Consider the following 21,694-nt stretch of genomic DNA (forward strand, 5'->3'; position numbering starts at 1 on the left):
AAATTTCTAGAAATTTTGAAGCCATGGGAACCCCCCCCCCCAGTTTTTCCCCCTGGTTTTTTCATGGGGGGAAACAGACTTTTTCGGGAAAATAGAAAAAAAATTAATATTAGGACTTTTTACAGATTGAAAGTCACCTTGTCACTTTAGGAACATAAAATGTAATTATGTACAAGTTGGTTTGGCATAAAATTACATTTTTTATATTAAAAATGCAGTGTATTCAAACAATTATTACAAATTAAATTTACTTTTTTACGTCTTTACTCTTTTCGGTAACAAATGGAGCTACAAGCTCCTGAACTATAAGGAACAATGGAACTGTAAGGAGCCTCTTTGGTTTTGCCAGTTTATGAGGAGCAGGCAAAAAACAATTTTAAACCCCCGTCCCCAGAAGAAACCATCAACATTAGTAACAAAGAAAATTATTTATGTCTCCACTAGTACTACACAGTGTCAATCAGACATAAACCACCCATTCCTATAAAAAGAACTAAGAAAAAAAAAGGGGGAGACCAAGATTCGGTGAATATGCATGAAATTTAATCAGACTCATTTTCTGAGCTATAGCTATCACTATCCATTTCAGTCTCAGTTTGCAACCTAGGACTTACTTGCCCTTGGTGCACAGAAATTGTAATAATCTGATACTGTACATCGTTTTTAGAAATCATTTGGAGAAGTAAATATCTGAACACCTTGTTTTAAATATTTTATGAATCATGCTAAAATAAAACATTCCATTATCCATTTTTCTTCATTTTGTTCAATTTTTCAGGAAAAAGTGCCAAAAAGAGAAAAAGCTTTGGGGGAAAAACCAAAAAATATCCAGCCTTGACTTTGGCTGAGGCAGTGCACTATATCTTGTCACTGGGCACCAATTCACATGAACAGTATCAGAGTAAGAAGAGTTCCCATTTGGTAGCTTTCCTACTCAAGTTCCATATCTTAAAATGTTTGTGTAAAAGACCTCTGAATACAGTGAGATCGCAGGTTATTCCGGCAAAAGAAATAATTATTCTCCTATTACCCCCCCTCCCCCAAATTATTTCAAGATGTGTGTTTTTTTATCATGTGCAAGCTTTTTTGCAATACTATTCTACCATATAAATGGGGAGATGAGAAGCAATGAGATGAAAGTTATTGTCTCCCAAATTAGTAATGAGAATGAATGTACTATAAGAGAGGGGCAAAATGTGTGCTTTGAGGAAAGCCAAAAAAAAACCTCAGACACATCCTCCCCAAAATGCTCAATTTACCTTGGAAAGTTCTTGCTCTGCCATTTAGAGACTTTTCTCTCTGAAATTGCACATTATTGTCCCAAATTTTGCACTGTGGTATCATTCTGTTTTGATTTTTGCTTTCCCCCTTCCCCCAGTTTTATTGTTGAATACTATTAATATTAAGAAAAGCCATTACCCATACATTTCTAAAACTTGCTGTTTCTCAGGGTGCTTTTCTGTCCTTATTTGCTGGTTTTTGTTTGTTTGTTGCGTTGTCAGATTGGGTCAGTTTTTGCTATTTATCTTTCTGGTGTCTGCCAATTTGCCAACAACAAAATATCGTTTGGGCTCTTAAGGCAGTTTAGTGTGCTGCGTTTAGCAGGGATTTCTGCAAGCTTAGGAAGCACATTTGAAAAGTGTTAATCATATGCATAGGCTGATAGCCTAAAACCAGGCTCCATGACATTGTGATGACTTGGTAGCTAGGAAGATGTCCTTGCTGCTCTGTTTCAGCCTGGTAATTTTTTTTGCTAAAAGCAAGTAAAATGTGGGAGACCCTGAACATTCTAAGATTTACATTTCATTTTTAGAAACGTACATTGGATTTCAAGACATTTCTCCTCTTTCACAAATCCTGAAACACAGTCCTTTGAAAACATTGTGCTTTTAAAATTGAAATATTACTACTTTTCCCCCTGACCCATATTTTTAATTTATTTATTTAAAAGATTCAAAAGCTACCTTTTAGGGGAAACTCCAAAGGCAGCATACAAAATTCCAAACCACAAAATGCAATAGAACAACAATAAAAATAATAAAACATCAACATTAACAATTAAAACCATATACCCCATATAATGCCATATACACTATGGTACCCAATAAAGTCCTGACTTGATTACAGGCCATGGTAAATAAATAAGTCTTTAGAGCCCACTTTATGACACTTATAGAGATGGGGCCTGGCAGACATCAGTTGGAACAGTTTCGCAAGCAGGAGGCCACTACCAAGACGCCCCTTTCCCTCGTGCCCATTTGCCTAATTGTTTTAACAGGCAGACACACAAGCAGGGCCTGGATGGTCAGTATGGACGTAGGCAGTCCTTCAAGTAATCTGGACCCAAACTGCTTATGGTTTTAAAGGCTAATGCCAGCACTTTAAATTGCGCCCAGAAAAGTATTGGCAGCGGAGTGCAGCTGGTACAATATGGGCATCACATGATCCAAACAGTGGCTATCAATACATCAGCATTTTGTACCAGCTGAAGTTTCTGAACTGTCTTTAAAGGCAGTCCCATGTAGAGTTCATTAAAGAAATCCAACCTGGATATCACTAGAGCATGAATATCTGAAGTCAGGTCTGTTCTCCCCAGATAGGGCCTCAGGTGGTGTACTGACTTAAGCTGCCACCCAAGCTTCTCCAGTTAGTGCAGAGCCCAGGTGAATTCCCAGATTGCATACTTGATTTATTAAATGAATAAATATTAATGGTCACAAGGGCAGACCCTTTGGAGCAGGGGCCATATACCAGTGAATGAGTGCACACTTGTGGTGTAAAATAGGTCCCAGGTAGTCCTCAGAATCTCCAGGTAAAACTATCTCTGGTAACAGGACTAAGCCAAGACTTCTGCCTGGGAAGTTGCTGTTTGTCAGATTCCACAGAACTTGGGTAGACTGTCTTGTCAAGAGAGCTCTGTAGTTCAGGTGTCTGAAGCTGAACGCTTTCCTTTTCCTATCCTCCAGCAGTGATAAAACAGCTGCGCCCAATCTCCTCTTAATCTACTTCAAAAGTAGGGTGGGTGTAGTCAGGTGTGGGTGATTTGTGCCTCTCCAGCCCCTTCCACTCCCCTCATCATGGTGATCAAACTTTTGTGCCAAGAAACTGTATCCAGTCCTGTTTTAGGTTGCTGAAGAAAAACCTGGGAAGTGTCCCCATTTTTACAGGAGCGCATGGGTGGGTAGGGGCCATAGGTACGGACCTTGGGGATGAGGGTAATGACTAGCCCAAGGCTACCCAGTGAATCTGTGGTGGCAGAGCAGAAAACTTGCGGTAGGTGTACTTAGGAGGAAATGAGAGACCCAGCCTCCTGGTTTGAATGGAGGTTCCATCTCCCCACCCTCTACCCCACAAACGTGCACACACACTCTCACACATCCAGTGGCAAACAGCAAGAAATTAGATACCGCTACTACTACTAATAATAATTTTAATAATAATAAAATAATATTTTAAATGCACATTTCATCTCCCCCTCATGTAACTCTCCATTTTCCCCTCCTTTTTGGAGAGGCTGCCTCTCTTTTCCCACAGGGGGCGGGGAAGAGGCGAGAGAGATGCTGTCAGTTTTGCTTATGTGTCTCTCCCACCCACCCCCACCTCCCAAACTTGCAAACCGGTAACAGTGATGGATATGGGGTGGGGGGGAAATCCCTGTTGTTCTTGAAGACGGCATTTCAATACTCGTATATCCACGCTGGAGGGTGTGCGCAGGGAATGGAGCGGGCGGCGGGGAACAGGCGTGAGTGGGTGGGGAGAAAGCAAACACTTGCCCGAGCGCCAAGGGTTCCCGTAACTGAAAAGGGCACGGATTCGGAGCGGCACACCGCCCGCTGCCTTCCTATGTGGCCCCAAGCGCTGGTATTTACGGACCTTTATCCTTCTGCTCTCCATCTCTCGGCGTCTCTATTTATAACCGGGAAGCTGCTTATGTTGCCATGTCGCTGCTTTCCTCCCAGGCAGACTGCGCCGCCGCGGATCCGTCCTCTGCATCATGCCTTGCCTCTTCCAGGCTTTCTCTCGCCCTCCACCGCTACGGATGGGAAATGGTTTCCCGCCCCCGCCCCCGCCCCCGCCCCCGCCCCCGGAATCGAGCCAGAAAACTGATATTCCTCTCCTTTTTTCTTTCAGCCCCCAGCCCGGCCCGGACAACAAACCTGGGGTGGAAATGTCAGCTGTGATTTAAGAGGTGGCTTGGCGCCAGGACTCCTGGGTTCTCTCCCTAGCTGTAAGGAGGGGGAGTGGACTTTTAGGGAGGCGGTGAGAAGAGAAGGGAATTGGCAGCCAGGACTCCTGGATCGCCTCATTAGCGAGGGTGGGGGGAAGAGGGGGGTTTAGTGGATGTTGGACCAAAACCATCCGTTGCTGGGTGTTGGCTCTGGTTGCAACCCCTTCTCCTCTCACCCATGTCTTTATCACACACCACAGGAAACGCCTATTATCCAATACAACTTTCTTATTTTTTTTTGGAAGTCAAAAGTCTTATAAAGTTTTTCCAGTAGTTTGTAGAAATGCCTTCTTTCACACCTTTTTGTTTTTGAGTGATTTAAAAGAGAGAGCTTTATAGCTTTAATTGTTTGAAAGGCTGGGGCAAGCGGCAAAACTTCTGTGACTCATTCACTCTCACATGAGCACGGGATGTAGGACCGTCTATTCCCTCATTTTACAGATGGAGGAACGGGCTGCTCTAAAAAGAACAGATCCCACCCAATGAATCTGAGGCCAATCTGGGATTTGAACCCAGTACTGTAATAGAAAATTCTAGGCCAGCATATTTAGTAGTAGTCTGAGCTGTTGTGTTTGAACAAGCTGAAATTTCTGAGTCCGTAGCACCCAGTAGCAATGTGATCTTTTTTAAAAAAAAAATATGCATGTGTGTTATGTGCATTACGTTAGATGTACACACTCAGTAAACTACAAATGCCAACATGGACGTCTTCCAAATTGGATACTTCACAACTGTGAAATGTGCAAAAATCAAACAGGTTCTCATCAAATGTAAATACATACACACCAGAACTTGGAATTGATGGATATGAATTACATTCAAAACCTTGAAAGGAGGAAACTGTGAATTTTGGGGGCTGAATGAGCAGAATACACCACTGTAAGTGGAAAATACACTTTCTCCATGATGGGATTGGATATTGAGATATAAGTATTGATAACTAGGTATAGCTGCCATTAGTGGAATCTAGGAACATAGGAAGCTGCCTTACACAGAGTCAAGACCATTGGTCCATCTAGCCCAGTATTGCTGACCCTGATTGGCGGCTGCTCTCCAGGGTTTCAGGCAGGATTCTTTCCTAGCCCTATCTGGAGAAACCGGGATTAAACCTGGGACCATCTGTATGCAAAGCAGGTGCTCTATCACACTCAGCTATGGAGCTAACTCCCTCCTATCCAGAAACAGTCTTGTCTGGAACTTCTACTCCAATTGTTTTGACAGGGCCTGGATTTCACTTTACTGGAGGGGATGAGGAATGTGTGGCTCTCCAGATGTTGCTGGACTGTAATTCTTATCAGCTCTAGCCAGCATAGCCAGTGGTGAGGAATGATGAGAATTCCAGTCTAACATCTGGAGGGGGACATGGTCTCCATCTCTGCTTTACTGGTTCAGGGTATGAAATTTTGTGCTCATAGAAAGGAGTAAATTAAACAGTTTGAATAAATGTTTAATGTGGGTTAGGATTGCGGGTGGAGAATCTATTTTGGCTTCTTTCAAGAAAAGAATGGAGTGACTATTGGCTATTTTGTCCATGATGAATTTCCTACATAATTACTGCTTTCACATGGGAAATGGGACCTCTGTTGTATGTGATGAATTCATATCTTACATATGGCAGGGGGACGCTCCTGTTTGAGGCGTCTTCCTGCATGCATGCGGCAAAATAGGCAGATGTATTCACCATGGGTGACACTGATTCTACCCTTCCTACAAGGAGCTCAGGGTGGTGTACATAGTTCCAACCCTTAATCTTCACGACCATCCTGTGATGTAGGTTAGGCTGAGGCACAGTGACTGGCCCTACTAAGCTTTGTGGCTGAGTGAAGATTTGAACCTGTGTCTCTCCAGTAAAAGTTCAACCCTTAACCACTATACTACACTGACTCTCCCCTATACACACTTTTCTACAAAGAAGTGGGAAGCATCCCTCGAGCTAGTTTGTAGATAAAGGCAGATCATGTACTTCGTGGCAGGGTATGTAGTGGATCGGGGACCTAGTTTGAGAGAAGCAATATACCTCCTGTCTCTTCTCTCTCCTCCATTCTTTTTAGGTATTTTGTCTTAAACAGAAACACCTCCCTGCTCCCCAGGCATTTCTCTGTAGCCACAAGGACTAGAAACTTGCACACTAAATAAATAAATGGATGAAAGGAAATTCTCAATAATCCTGTGAAAGTTAGTACTGATTTTCTGCCTTAAGCATTGTGATTCCATGGGCATTACCAAACAGCTTCACGGCAACCAGGGTCTCATGGAACTGAGTTGCTCTTAACTGATCTGTCAATTCAGGGTGGGGGTGGAGTCTCTGTTCTTTGTGTTATGTGTGTATGTGGGGGCAGGGGGACTTGTATCGATCGTGCTTCATCTTTATATTTCCCCTTGGCATTGGAATATTTTCTCTGGGTGTGCTCTTGAAGTAAATGAGAACTGAGTGAATAAAGTGACCACATTAACGAGACATAGGCAGCCCGGCAGTCCCCAGGGAGGGAAGGAGTAATTACCTGTCCGTTCCTCTGTTGCACCTCCCCATTCTTCTGCACGTGTTTTTCCCCTCCCCCCCTCCTGAACCGGTCACTGCGCACCCAGTTGGGTAGCGAGCTGTAATCACATTTACGGTGACAAATGTGGTTATTAAAGAAAATGGGTTAATCCACCTCCCGCGGCTGGAGGTGGCTTAGTGGGGATGGAGAAGGAGAGGGGGCTTCCTCCCAATATCAAAGGGGGCAGGCATTGTGGATGAGGATGGAGATCAGTGAGTGAATGGACAGCTTCATTAACCCCCCCTGGCATGGCAGGGCAAACAAAAGCTGGGGGGTGGGTGGGGTGAGGATGGGTTGGTGCTTTAGAAAGGCTGGGCTGACATAAAAAGGTCAAATGGACAGACTTCTTCTGTGGCCTTGGCTAGGTCCCTTTGCCCTCCTGTGTGATCCCCTGCATGTGTGGCATCAATTCCCACCTCTCTTATGGATACTTTCTCCAGGGAAAATACCTTACCTAAATTGAATGCAGCTTTCTCCACCCTGGTGTTCTCCAGGTGTTTTGAATTCCAGTTCCCATCCGCCCCAGCCAGCATGTCTAATCAGCCATTCCAGGAGCTGTAGTCCAAAACATCTGGAGGGCAGCAGTTTGGGGAAAGCTGCTCTATGCATTTGGGGTGTGTGTTTTGGGAGGTTAACTCCTTTCCCCTGTCCCTCGCCAACACATTAATAGTGCCAGCCAATCTTTTGCCACCAATTTGTATATCTAGCCTGTGTGTTTGGGGATGGGGGGAGGAATTATTATTATTATTATTATTATTATTATTATTATTATTATTATTATTTATATAGCACCATCAATGTACATGGTGCTGTACAGATTACATAGTAAATAGCAAGACCCCGCCTGCTGGCTTTGGACTGAGGTTGCTGCCAAGCAGAATTTGTTCTTCTCTCATCTGTGCCTAGGCCTGCCCCACTCTGGGTTTAGGGGTGGAGTCAAGAAGCTGGCTATTGCTCAACTGAATTTAAAATCAGTTGGGCATTAAGACTGTGCAGCTTTCCTTCTTCAGTTCCATTGTAGATATTTGGAATTGGGTGCAGGATTAGACACCCTTGAAAGCAAGGGTGGGGAACCTGTGGCCCTCCAGTTGTTGTAAGACCACATACCTAACCATTGGGTATATTGGCTGGGGTTGTTAGAAGTTGTAGCTCTCCAGTTGTTTAACTCCATATTTCCCACCACTATTCTAAGCCTTCATGCTTGTGAAGATGAGTTTGAAAACATGTAATCCGTGCCTGGTGACATTTCTCAGGGCCAAACAGAATTTCCTGTGAGTGTTGAAGGGTAGGGCACAGCTCTCTCTTTCTCCCTCCCCTCCATGGCTAAGATAAGTAAAATAAATTATGCAAAATATGCAAACATATATAATATGAGTTTGCAAAATTTATTCTAGTTGCTAAATTCAGCTGTTCTTGGCTACTTCATCTGGGTGCTGTTTTGGTTAGCTGCTTTTGCTATTTCCCTATTAAAATGTGTTTCTTTCAGACTTGTAAATAGCCACTCGCTTGGCCCTCTGTGGCTTGGATGAACCAACCCAGGAAGACCAATCATGGATGTTTCAAAATGTTAGTTCTTTTAAATCCATAAATGATTTTAAAAGGTGTGCTAGGAAACATTTTCATGGGCTGGTAATTTGTGTGGAATTATTTGCAAGGCTGGATCAGTAGCATAGCATTCTTTAATATTGGGCCATGTCGTGTGTCTTTGTAGAACCCATGTTCTACAAATAAATAAATAATAAATAAATATGTGATACTTCGCATCTTATTCCCATGTTACTTATGGGGAACTGAGGCTGACAGCAAGAGTCTTCTGCTCAAGGATATGTAGTGGATAATTGCTCCTATCCAGGGAGCTCACCAACAGAAGTTTTTATGTTCCTTGTATATAAATACAATGTATTTGTCTGAAATATTTCTCCATAATTGGGAAGCCCTTACTATCAGATGGGACCAGTTTTTTACGATTATGGATCACTTATAAGAGTGTCAGTTTTTGTGGCCAAATATACTTCTGGCCCCTGGACTGCTCTTGCTGTAAAACTGCCCCTGAAAATCTAGCAGTTGTCCATCCTTGCTTTTTATTGTTACGCTACAGTGATTACATATGTGTTTGTTTCTCTCATTCCTCAAGCTGTTGTTACTTGACATATAAAAGCATCCTTGGACATGACAACACAACAGATAGTTTGATTTTGTGGCATGTTTCTGAAGGGCCATTGGAAATGGCTGCTCTGTGAAGGGGGTGGGTTGGGAGGGGTCAAGAAGCCTTAAAAGAGAGCTTTTGGCATCCTTCCGAAACTGCAATTCCTGGAGATAGGGATAGCTGCGCCCGTTTGAAAATGGTTAAAGCTTGTAGTGTAGACATGTGCCAAGTCTCCAATCCTGGACTTGTCCTTCATGGAAGCCACACAATATGTCCTGGCTGTTGATTTGTTTTTTTGAAGGGGGGGGGGAGAAGTTGGAGAGTGGGAGGAAGTAAATGGAATGGGCAACTCCCACAAAGTCTGCTTTCTCTGCTTTTCTCTCCCCCACCGCCTCCTGAATTCCTCCAGTCTTTTCACACTGCTCCATTGGTTTTTAAGATAAGTGCTATTATAATCTCTCCCCCCCCTCTCTTGCCACTCCAAGTACCCACAGCCTTTTTCCAAAGATGTGGGAGGATGGGTGGGGCTCCGCCACCTGTCGCTGGGGCAGGATGGCGTGTCTGGGCCTCCACTGGGGTAACCGGAGTGGCGCATTCTTGGTGGTAATTTTAGCTGCTCAGGCTGAGCTGCTTTAACAGGTGGAATTTCATTTTGCTCTTGAAAGGCCTGTTGTTGCGAGGAAGGGGAGTGTGTGTCTGTCTGTCTGCATGCTGGGAGTGGGTGGGTGCGGGGGGGGTGATGAAGAGGAAGAGGCAGATATGCAATGTATGCTTGATATTAAAACCCGGTGTGGGGTGGAGAGCAGAATTGCCTCCCCTGCTTGCCTCTCTCCAGAGTTTCTTAGAAATGTAACAACTTATGGTATGTTTGGCGAAGTGGAGGAGGAAGATCTTTTCTTTAAGCGTTGTCTTTCTTAAGCCCAAAGAAGATGGGAATAACCCCAAAACAGGAGAATGTGTACATAATGTACTATAAGACCCAGAGAACTTGCATCATTGGGTGGCATCTAAAATATCATTAATAAAATAAAATACTTTTACCAGGCTAGTTGACTTTTTTACTTCTTTAATATGAGTGTAAAGTTGCCTTTAATTAATTGGGCAGCAATTTTTGTAACAATAACAATTTTTAATATAAGAACTTACTAAAAACTGCAGGCACCATCTTTCCTCTTCTCTTGCATTTAAAAGGAGGAATAAATGTCTCCTCTAGGATGGGGGTCTGTTGTGAGGGTGTGGGCAACATCTAAAATAAATGGTGCCTTCTCCTCCAAAACTATTGTTTCATTCAAATGCAGATATATGCAGATCTAATAATTTAATCAATCAACTAAGGCTATAGTGCTTATGCTCACTTACTTATGAGTAAGTTCTATTGAACTCAGTCGGGCTTCTAAATAAGCATGCATAGGACTGAGCTGTAAGATTTCTTTAACTGGATGACAGACATAACGTCTGTTATTCTTATCAAACATTTCTATGATCTTGTATCATGTAAGCAAATAGTTCTTAACCACAGTGAAAGGAAATTCATTCCCCTGCCACTTTCTCATAAGAACCTAAGAAGAGCCATGCTGGATCAGACCAAGGGTCCATCTAGTCCTACACTCTGTTTACACTGAGGCCAACCAGCTTTTGACCAGGAACCCACAAGCTGGACACAAGTGCAACAGCACCCTCCCACCCATGTTCCCCAGCAACTGGTGTACAGAGGCTCACAGCCTCTGATACCAGAGGTAGCACAGGACTAGAAGCCATTGATGCCCTTCTCCTTTGTAAACTTGTTTCTTTCGCAAAACCTAAAACCTGTTGTGACTTTTAATTTGGGGGTTGGATCCAGATGCAGTCGTTTTTAGAGTAGACCCATTGAAATAATGGGGCTTTAGTAATGACTAACTTAACATTGATTTAAGTGGGGCTACTCTTTAGTATGACTAATTCTGGATCCAACCCATATATTAAAAACCCCAAAACCATTTGGTTTCAGCAAAGATCTTAACTATTTACTTTTATTAAATTAATTATATCCTGCTCTTCTACTCCCATTCCTCAGTGCAGCTTGCAATATAAAGCAATTAACAGTAAAATGAACATAAACAATATAAAAACACAAAATCCAATATTTAAATGTACAGGAAAATAAGATTGTTTTAACATGGTTCCTAAAGATTTTGTCTGAAGAAGAGAGTTTGAGGATGAAAAGGCAGGGCTACCTTTCCCCTGCCCCTCGCTTCTATATCTTCACCAATCCATACACTCTCACCAGAGGATGGCCTTCTAGTTGTTGCTCACAACTGTTATTCTATCTTCTGGGAAATCCTTCTTGTAGGCAAGCTACTGAAGTCCTAGTTTCTTATTTGTACAAAAGTTTGAAACGGAGTTCAATCCATAAACCGAATAAGGACCTAAAGTTTAAATGCCCCTGCACCCACCCTAAAAAAACTTTGGATTACCCCATACCATATACTTCTGTGACTGAGACACTTTCCCCTTCAAGATAAAGAAGAATTGTTTCGAGTCAAAACTGTCATTTTTGCGCAAGTCACAATAATGTGTGAGGACTTCAGATGACAATTACAAATAAGGAGCTGGAGGTAGGAACCCTCCAGTAGGCGTTTGGCCACCCAAAATGATACACCCCCATTTCCAGGGATGTCCTGTATGAGATGGAATTGAATCATGCCCATCCCAACACTTCCTTTGGGCTCAGGACAGAGTTAAGTAATAGTGCCCACATGCCAATAGTAGCCAAGGAACTAGTAACCAACTTCAGCATTGAGTTGAAGGCACTAGTGAGATGGGGGAGAAGAATGTCAGCAGGAACCCTAGTTTTTCCTTTGAGGTTGTAACATTGATGATGCTATAAAATATATAAATGGTACTTTATAGCAATCCTTGTCCTCAGGAGCTTACAGTCTATATGTTGACAAGAGAGGAGAAGATGCTGAGGCAAAGGTAACAAAGGACTGATGAGGCTCTTTTCTCATCAGATTCTGGTGCCTGGAGACTGAAGCTTAGATTCAGCACTTCTCAAGGCTTACTGCTTGGGACAGTTTCTGTAAAACTTGAATAAGAGATATGGATGTTGTTGATGAGTTCTATAAAATGTCTAGAATTGATATGAAAAGTGTCCTTCTTACCTAGAGGGTAGTTGTGGGTTTGCCACCTTAGGGCAGCAGTATGGATTAAATTGTGCTCGGGCTATATTATCTGCATCACATTCTGGCACAATTAGTTGTAAAGGAATAGGAAAGTGGTGCGCTTAAGGTTCTTCTGCTGCTTGAAGTGAATCTGGGTGACTTTTGGGGGGTAGGTGGAGAGAAGAGACCTGTTTGCTTTTAAAATATGGATGCTGTGAGAAGAGAGTGGAGAGGCTGGTTGTGCCACTTGTCTGAGTATTCTGCCCAGGAATACGCATCTGCTTCCACTCTGGCACTAGAGAATATGAAAGCCAAAATTGACAAACGGATGCCTCCTATTGTTCTGGAGTCTGTGTGTATTTAGAATAAAGGTAAGCAAGCTTGAGACTTGCCCGGAAGCTTTGCCAAGGAAAATGGAAAAGTAATGCTATAACACAGTTTGGAAGGAGATCGAAAATTTACTTTTCAAATAATTTCTTGGGTTCTCCCCACCCAATTCTGACATTTTCTACTCAGAAATGATTCGATTATCTCTTTCTTTCTCCCTCCCTTGTGTGTGTGTGTGTGTGTGTGTGTGTGTGTCTGTCTGTCTTACACACTCTTCCTTCCTTGCACACAATCTTTGACCATTTCATGCCTATCTAAAATATAGAACCCGGGGAAGGGTGCTGTTGGGTGGGTGCTGTTACTCTCATGTCCTGCTTGTGGGTTTCCCATGGGCAGCTGGTCGGCCACTGTGTGAACAGAATACTGGATTAGATGGATCCTTGATCTGATCCAGCATGGCTTTTTTATATTCTTTCCTGTCCTAGAGACTGGACAAGGTGAATCAAGTCATCTTGCTCCAAATCATGTCTCCCGTGGTGAGGCCAACTTACTCTGCCCTCTGGGGACACCCAATGAAGCTAAGTTCCCCTTTCCTTCCCCACCGCCCTCTGTGCCAGCTGCAAGAGCCGTGTGCAAAGGCCTTACCGAGTATTCGGGGTGGGGCGGGGGGAATCCAGCGTGATTCATGCCCTATTCTCTATCCCCCACCCCTTTCAGGAGCATGACTATGACTCAAAAGTTGCAGTTTGAAATGCTACAGGGCCATGGTACACTTGCAATAGTGTAAACTCATTTTCCTGAACTACTGGTTCTATTCTATTTAGGCATTTGTATCCTCTATTCACAAACCTGGCCAAGGTGTCTCTTAATCCAGCCATAGTCCCATTTTGGGGGGGGGAGGCAGGTAGTTTGTGTGTATCATTCTCTGGGTCCTTGAATCTGTGGCTCTTCCTCTTCTTCTCCTCCTCCCCCCACCTGCCCCACTTCCCCGATACTGGTGGCTGTCGCGTGTGAGCCCAATACCAAGAGCAAGGAGGAAAACCGCAAAGCTGTGACCACATATCAGATTGTCATCATACTTCCTGCTTTGTCCCCAGTTCACACTCACTGGGGAAGCGAGGGGGTAGAGAGAGGATGGCACTGTCATAGCAACCGGTTCATAATAATTGTTGCCCTGTTATGTCCGCCTATCCTGCCACTATATTAGACCAACTAATGCTCACTTGTCAAATTGACTCCTCAGCCCCTGAGTGCATGGGTCTCCAGTATTGCTGGCATTAGTCTCAGGACTCATTTTCCAGAGTAAATCAAAGGAAGTAGTGAGAGTTCTTTTGAGAAAGTAAAGAGTGCCTAACCACTACAGTTGTATGCAGATTTAAAAGGTATGTTCTTTGGAAATTAGATTTATTCAGATTTTCAGAATGAAAAGATAATTTCTTCTTTGCCTGATGATGGGGTAGGAATGCATGAGAACTTGAATTTCTGTTTCTAAGACTTTTTTTAAAAACAAACCAACCCTGATCTTAGTTCATTGGAGTAGATGGTTGGCAATGAAAGACTCTGGTTGGTTGCTAAAAGGAGGGATGCCGTGGCTCACCCTTGCCAGGTTTTGTGATTTTGAAGATCTGCCTCTTAATCTCAGATCAAGTGGGAGGGGCCTGAGTGTGGTTATTCAACAGGGAGGAAAAGGAGCTCTAAACAGATCTGTTATTTCAGGTTCCAGAACTTTAAACCCTGGCATTGGCAAAATGTCCTGGGGCTGAACACCAGCGTTGCTTAAATACCAAGAGTGAGCCAGTGGCTTTGGTTGAGATTGAGAGGTGTTGTTTGGGAGTGAGTTGTACTTTTGCACTACTCTTGAAGCCCTGTCTCCATCTGGACTAGCTAATTAAGCCCTCCTGTAGTCCATCTTATTATTGAAGAGATGGCTGTTGAGCCACAGACAGTGGATGTAGGCCTTGGAGCAAATCTCTCTTTGGTTTGTGAGGAGAAGTGAAACTGGAGTATACTGGGAATCGAAATCCACGAGAGGGAAGTTGTGGGTGGGCACACTCTGGTTGCAGGCCTGACAGGAAGTCCTTGGTTGGCATCGTGCCTGGGGTGTGCCAGGGTGGGTGATGGTGGCAGCCAGTTTGTCTGACAGCCATTTTCAGGATCCAAGGCGTAATGTGCAGTTTGTTAGACACTGTAAAATGTACCAAGCTTTATTTCGAGTTTTTCATTTGCAAGGCTATGAAGTGAACTATAGAACTCTGCCATGGAAGACTTGGATTTACAAGGGAGCATTGTGGCAGTGGGAGGGTTTCATTGTACAATTCTGTAGTGAACCTCTAATCCACAACAAGGCCTGTGGATTGATTTTAGCAGACCACTGTAAACTTCCTGATCGCATAGTCCAGCTTTTGCTATTTTTTATTACTGATGCTCTCAATGTTCATGGGCCAGATTTAAACATTCATTATTCATCCCTTAGCTTTTTATTCACTTATAGCTGAATCCTAGACACTCACCTCTTACCTGAGTGGTACCTGAGCCACCACCTCTTTTCCTTTAGTTCTTTGAACAGTGATCAATACTATTAGCTTTCTCCCTCCACCGCTTGGGCTGTATCACCCTTGTTAAAACATGTGTGCACACACACCCTGCCAGTGGGCTTCCTCTGCCCATCCTGCCACGTGCTTGTCTATTTCCTTCCCACTGCAAATGCCAGTGTTCAGTAAGCATAAGTGCCTCTGATTGTCAATATGTGTGCCGAGTGCCAGGCCAGCTGTACCCAACTTACTTGATGCTTATGTTCATGCATGAGCATAAGTTGGGGGATGTATCTCCACCAGGATTTCATCAGCACACTCCCTCCTCCTATTTGATAGACCAGGAACCATCATGACTCCCAGCCTGGCCTTGTACTTCTGCTCTACTGTTTAATTTCCATCCCACTTAGATCCTGGCTTCCTGCCCCCTTGCTATCACTCACTCCATATTTGTATATGTGGGAGGGGACATGCTTTACAGCCAGTTTAGAACTGAAAGCAGCATTGACTGGCTTTGCCTATCACCCTGCCTTATCCCTTACAAAATATCTTGGTCAGAAGGACTAGAAACTGCCAGCACATTTATTTTGGAGAGAACAGGTGGTTGGACAATGCAGGAGGGCTGTGGGTTTCCTAGGGTTGGGGGCACTGCACATTCCTTGGATCAGTTGTGCTGGGCTGCAAGCCTCTTTGGCTCAAGGATATCAGTTTTTCCGATCTCTGAAGGAAAAGGGTCCTTGTCTCCTAGGATATTGTGCTTATTAATATTGTGCATGGAGAGTGGCAGTTTTCCCCAATGGCTGCAAGATGCAGAACAAGGCTTTTAATCGATAGGGGATGTCATTCTGAGAAGTCTCCTTAGAACAGTTCCCAGGGCAAAAGACCTCACTGGGTTCAAGGCAGAATTGGATAAACATATGAAAAATGCTTTGATTGGACACTGTCGATTTCTAGGCTGGAGAAGGAACTCCTCAGTATTCAGGCACCTAAACGTGATGCTGGCATCTAATAATTTGAAAACTGTTGCTTTGAGTCTTTGGCCATCAGGAGGTAAAGAGGTGCATGTGTGTATAGATAGATACCCTTGTTATACTGTTCTTGGCAACGTCCATTGGCATGTTGTGTTATGTCATGCTTACGCAGGGTGACACAGAAGCCCAAGAGAAATGCCTGTGTCCCAGAATCCTTTGCAGCACATTGCAGTTCTGTAGCAGTTCTCCTCAGACAACTGTGTTCTCGTGGTAAAAAGTTTAAAAATTACTGATTTAAATCGCCCTTAATTTTTTTGGAGAGCAATTTGAAATTGTTGTATTTTGTTAGAGTGGAAGCAAGCAGCCGCCATTTTGTCTATACTTTAGATCCTCTTGGTATGTCTTCCCGAACACCTGGGGACAAAAACACTGATTTGCTTTCCCCCTCCCCTTCCCCTTTCTCTCTCTTTTCTTTCTCTTTGGGCATGCACAAATCCCACTAGTGAATTATTGCATCCTTCATGCTTGGCTGCAGCTTTGCTCCCATTTCTAGTCTCTCATCCATTACAAGGGTGGCAAAACACTCACCAGGATGGGCCCAGGCACTGGGCAATTGAGCTGTTGCCAATTGGGGTGGGGTGTAATCCCCCCCCTTATTATGCTGTGCTTTTCCTGCAAAAGCACCAGATCCTGGCATGCTGATCTTGGTGTCAGTTGCCTAGAGGGCAAAAAAAGGTTGCATCCTCAAAGGGGATTGAGAACCCTTAAAGAGGTAGTGTCACATCCCTTATCCTGCTGGAGCTTAAGGGCTACATCCATAATTTTTCACCAAAATGCTGGTTCCATCAGAATTCAACACCAATCGTTCAATTTCTCCTCAGTATCGGGGGGGGGGGGGGCGGGCAGGGCTTGTTTTCTGTAGCTCTGGCAACTTGTCTCTCCTTAAATGCCTAGAGTTTGAAAATAAAAGAAGTGAATGCACCTGTTCTCTGGGTCAGAGAAGCAAGCAGTCATTCCTCCATGTAAAGACCATATACATCAGGGTGTGAGTGTCCTCACTCAACCAAGATACGAAAGAAAGTGATTCTGTCCCCAGTGTATGCAGTAGCAAGTTAGCTGCTCTGCTACTGAGGACATGGACTTCTTAGCCCTGACAATGATTCAATATTTTTTGTGCAGTGTGGAAGGCCAGTGCCCATAGGTTGCAGTACGCGTCCCTAAGAGACCAGATAAAGCCCCCATGCTTTATATTTGACACACCCGCACCCAAAACTATAGCAGGATGGTGGTCAGTTTTCCTGTTGCAAGGGAAGTGTCCAAATGCTTAAATGTTACATAGCAACCTTTCTCAATCTGATGCCCTCCATATGTGTTTGACTACAAGTCCCAACATCATGGTCTTTGGCTGGTACCAGGTTGAGGAAGGTGGTATCAGTCATCTTGAAACTGTATGGACAGTAAAGAAACATGGTGAATGTCTGGTTCCCTGAGAGCCCCCTTTTAAAGTTCTGAAGATTATTTTCTAGTTCTTATGAGTGTAAAGAAATTTGAAAACTTGTGGGTAGTTTCCCCTAAAATGCTTACAAACTGAAAGAAGTGAGTCTTGAAGTAGCAACAGCAGCCTTACAAATAACATCCACAAGATCTTTAGTTGTCTGACTGCCCCTGTGTACCAGTGCAAGTCATTTGTGGCACACAATTGGCCAAGAAAAAGAGAGAAAAAGTCTCAACCTTTTCACAAAGGTTTCCCTGTCTGCTCCCCTGGAGGCATTTCATACTCACCAAAAGTGAGTAATGATTTCTTTTCAAGCCTGCGTTACAGAATGGTGGTAGTCCGTGCAATACAAATCTCAGTCTGTTGGACTCATACCCTTTCTGTCTTGCTTAGGTAACAAGGAGACATGGCTAGCTTTTTACTTCCAGTGGCAGAGTGCACCCCACCCCTAATGGAAGGTGCATTTGGATTTGATGGGCACTTAACTACTTTACAGAGCCTTGTGTGGCGCAGAGTGGTAAGCGGCATTTATTGCAGCCGAAACTCTCCCCACGGCCTGAGTTCGATCCCAGCAGAAGCTGGTTCTCAGGCAGCCGGCTCAGGTCGACTCAGCCTTCCATCCTTCCAGGTCGGTAAAATGAGTACACAACTAGCTGGGGGAAAGGTAACTGTGACTGGGGAAGGCAATGGCAAACCACCCCGCTATGAAGTCTGCCAAGAAAATGTCAGCAGGTGTCCCTCTAGGAGTCAGCAATGACTGAAGTGCTTGCACGAGAGGTTCCTTTCCTTTCCTAACTGCTTTACACATCTTTGATTCTCACCTGAGTACCTGGTCATGCAGAGGTGAAAAGTTGGTGACAAGGAGCAGGGTCTCTTCATTGCTGGCCCTTGTGTTATGAAACTCACTGTAAGTTCTCTCACGGCAGTTAGAAGGCTGCAAAGGCCTTTGAGAAGTGATCCTGGTCTTTTTGTTGAGTAGATTGAAGTTTGTATTCTAATTATGTAGTGATTGTTTTTTAGATGCAAGTCAGTGGGGCTACTCATATGACACAGCAACCCACTATGGGTTATTCAGGATGGCGCCCACACAGGCGACAGATTAGACTGTGGTGCATGCAGGGAGTGTGCAGTCGCCATTTTGAATATGCAGCCCCTTAAACAACCCTCACATAACTCATGGTCTGTTTTAGGATTATATGAGGGTTATTTAACCCTCACATGACCTACCACCGCTGGGTTTTCATGATGTAAGGACCCCTGAGCAGGGGTTACATATGCAAGCTGGTGCCTGTAGGGGGCTAGCTTGTTATGACAAACCATGGTGTATTTTCCAAACCTGGTCACACTGAGTGTCCACTTGGTCATATGGTGCGATATAAATTAAATGAATAATTGGTGGAATCATATGGCCACTTACCACAGGGACTTGCATTGGTAAAGCATCCACTCTGCAACCACATGGAAGCCAAATAAAGCAGTGATGGTGTCAGTAATGCTATGCCAACTACATGGCCAGAGATAAATGGTGGAGGCAACATGGTGGGCTTCCAGATGAGGCTTTTGTCCTACAACCACCCTGCCCCATTCATTGAAATTTACAGGGGCCCAGACAATGTTGCCTTGCACTGATAACTCTCCCCTGTTTTCCTACTACTAGGTCCATTTTTTTTCTTTCCACAGAAAATCTATTAAGGAGGAAATAACGAAATAGCTAAGCAATGCCTTTTGATTGATAGTTCATCAGTCTTGAAGCATCCTGGTGTCCTCCAGATGTTCTGGACGGCAAGTCCTATAAGCCTCAGCCAGCATGGCCAGTGACTGGGAATTATGGGATTTGTAACCCAAAACATTTGGAGAGCACCAGTTACCATGCCATTTGAGCTACCATATGGAAAATTTTGAAGTGGCTACCAGTGTGTGGAATGTGGCCATGAATTTCTAGCCTCCAGAAAGTCTCATGCCAACATCAACACCTCTCATCCAATGGAATGACCCGGGGGCAATAGTTTGGGAGTGTTGTGTGTATGTTCAGAGAATTCATGATGGGGGGAGGGTATTCTTCTTAAGCCCCCACCTCCTCCCAGTGGTGGCTCCTATGGCCCTGTGCCCCAACAAAGTATCTTTGCAGTTACTTGGCTCCAGTTGGGGCGTCTCCCGTTTTCCAGATTGGCCTGGACTGTGCTTCTTGGTGCCAGGCGAAAGATATACTCCGGCCAACAGTACTGCTTGGCCAAGAGGAGGAAAAGTCTTCTCTTGCAGCAACCCTTTTGCCCCAGTCCAAAATGTAAACTTTTTACACCCTAGGAAAGGGAAGAGTTACTCCTATGGAAATAGTCCTTGCGTTTCCATTGCACGATCCAAGCTTGTGAAAATGCACCCTATCCCGATTTAACTGGACGCACAACCTTAACCCACCCCTTGGAATCTCTCAGGGGCCACTTTTTATATAAGTTGTTTTAGCTGTATGACTGAATGCTTAATTAGTTTAGTTTCTTTTTTAAGTGCTGGAGCTGAATCCTACCTGGAACGTAGCCATGTCTTCCATCTCTGAAATGCAGCTTTTGTCTCCCTTTTCAAATTCCAGATGTGTGGGAGGCTTGTTGCAGGTTACTCAGAAGGAACGTAGTCTGCACATGCTCACTCTGAGCATGTGCAGACTTAAGCCTAAAATGCTCAAGTATTAAACCTAAAATACTCAAATTGTTCCTAACAGTTTCTTCCCCCACCCCTTAGTCACATTTTGTTTGAGTATTTTTTAAAATCCAGATCAAAGGAGGGATTGGGCTCTAGGCTCATGACGGGGCAGGAGCTGAGATGTGAGAAGTGGGTATGTAGGGGAAGCTGGGTTCAAGGTTGAGAGTTCGTGTAAATAGGCAAGTTTGTGATGAGGGTGCATTTGTGACTGTGAAGGCAATGTGAGGTGGGAGATGGACAGCCTGACCAGTAGGGCATGATCCACTGAGACCTTCTTCATGAGCTCCACGAAATGAATGGAAGTACCACAAGGTTCATTTCATTTGGGTCTTCAGTAGGAGAACCTTCTACTGGATTTGAAGTAGTGTTCTTCTGGGAGGAGGCCATTTTATATATTTTTTCACCTCAGGCCTGTCCTGTCCCTGAAGGAGTATGTGTGTGTGTGTGTGTGTGTATGTGGTAGACTACAGCTAGGGCAGTGAGACACACACCCCACACACACTTTCTGTTCAAAGACTTCTATAGGAATTAGTTTCCTCCATCTGCTTCCTTGAGGAGGGGGAAGGTGGGGAGGCCTTTTATTTTGTTTTTCATTAATCAGCATTTCCCTTAGTGGTCTGCACTCTATTCTCTTCCCCACTTCATGATTTATGGTTAGGCAGGGGCAGCAGGTAGCCAAACCTCCCGACCTCCAACTCATTTGTCTGGAGGGGCTGGGCTACCTGTCACCTCCTGTCAAACGAAGGGGTATAAATGGTCTCCTGTGGTAATTACCCACGGGGGGGGGGGGGTGTGTGAGGGAAGGGGTGTGGTGGTGGTGGTGGTAGCTGGCCTGGCTGGCAACAAAGATCAGGGAGAAATTTTGTCCAGATCTGGCATGGGGTGCAGGAGAGAAGTAAGTTGCCTTTGGTGTGCATTGATCCCTGCCCTCTAAAATTGGAACTTTCCTTTCAGTCTTGCCCAAGTCTTTGGTCTTCTTGCTGTTTTTCATCCTACACACAAAACACACTGCTGTTGGATGGGGATGAGGAATGGCAGAGTGGAAGGGGTCTTCTCTCCCCAATATGTCTATAGGGTGGGGGCATCCTCCGTTCCACAGACGCTGCTGTAGGTCTGCATGGGTTGAATCAAGGCGTATAGTAGGGCAGAGTTCTGTTTGCTCATTCAAAAGCAATCCTCTTACATCAAGTTGTAGGACCCCATAAGTCATGGTCATATGTATTGAGGTGATGATTATTATTCTGGATTAATAGAACTGGAGTAAAAGCAGAAAAATGACATAGGGCAAAAGAATGTCTTGACAGAAAGAGCAATGGGGCATACATTAGTCTTAGCTCTATGGATTGGGGCTTGTACTTTTTATTCTGCATCTTATAGCATAAAATTACCCCCTCTTGCCCTAAATCATCCTACAAGATGAGTAATGTGGAGCATTTTGCCCTTTGACAAAAGTCCGTCCCACTGTAATGATTCCATCTGTGCCTTTTCCTGTGTTGACGCAGGTATATTTTATGCCCTTCTTAAAAAGGTTTTAAACTAAATATATGTATGTGTGTGTGTTGTGTTAATTAAAGCCTGTGTGTTAAATGTGTGCACAAGACAATGTCTGAACTACAGCAGGT

At 44.1% G+C, this 21,694-nt stretch overlaps 1 protein-coding gene across 2 annotated transcripts in view; it reads left to right on the plus strand.

The window, feature by feature from the left end:
* The window catches only part of RARA (retinoic acid receptor alpha), a 187,276-nt gene that overhangs the window by 49,741 nt on the left and 115,841 nt on the right, over positions 1 to 21,694 (plus strand). The window lies entirely within an intron of this gene.

The sequence above is a fragment of the Elgaria multicarinata genome, chromosome 11 (assembly GCF_023053635.1).
Source record: "Elgaria multicarinata webbii isolate HBS135686 ecotype San Diego chromosome 11, rElgMul1.1.pri, whole genome shotgun sequence".
In the NCBI taxonomy this organism is placed as follows: Eukaryota; Metazoa; Chordata; class Lepidosauria; order Squamata; family Anguidae; genus Elgaria; species Elgaria multicarinata.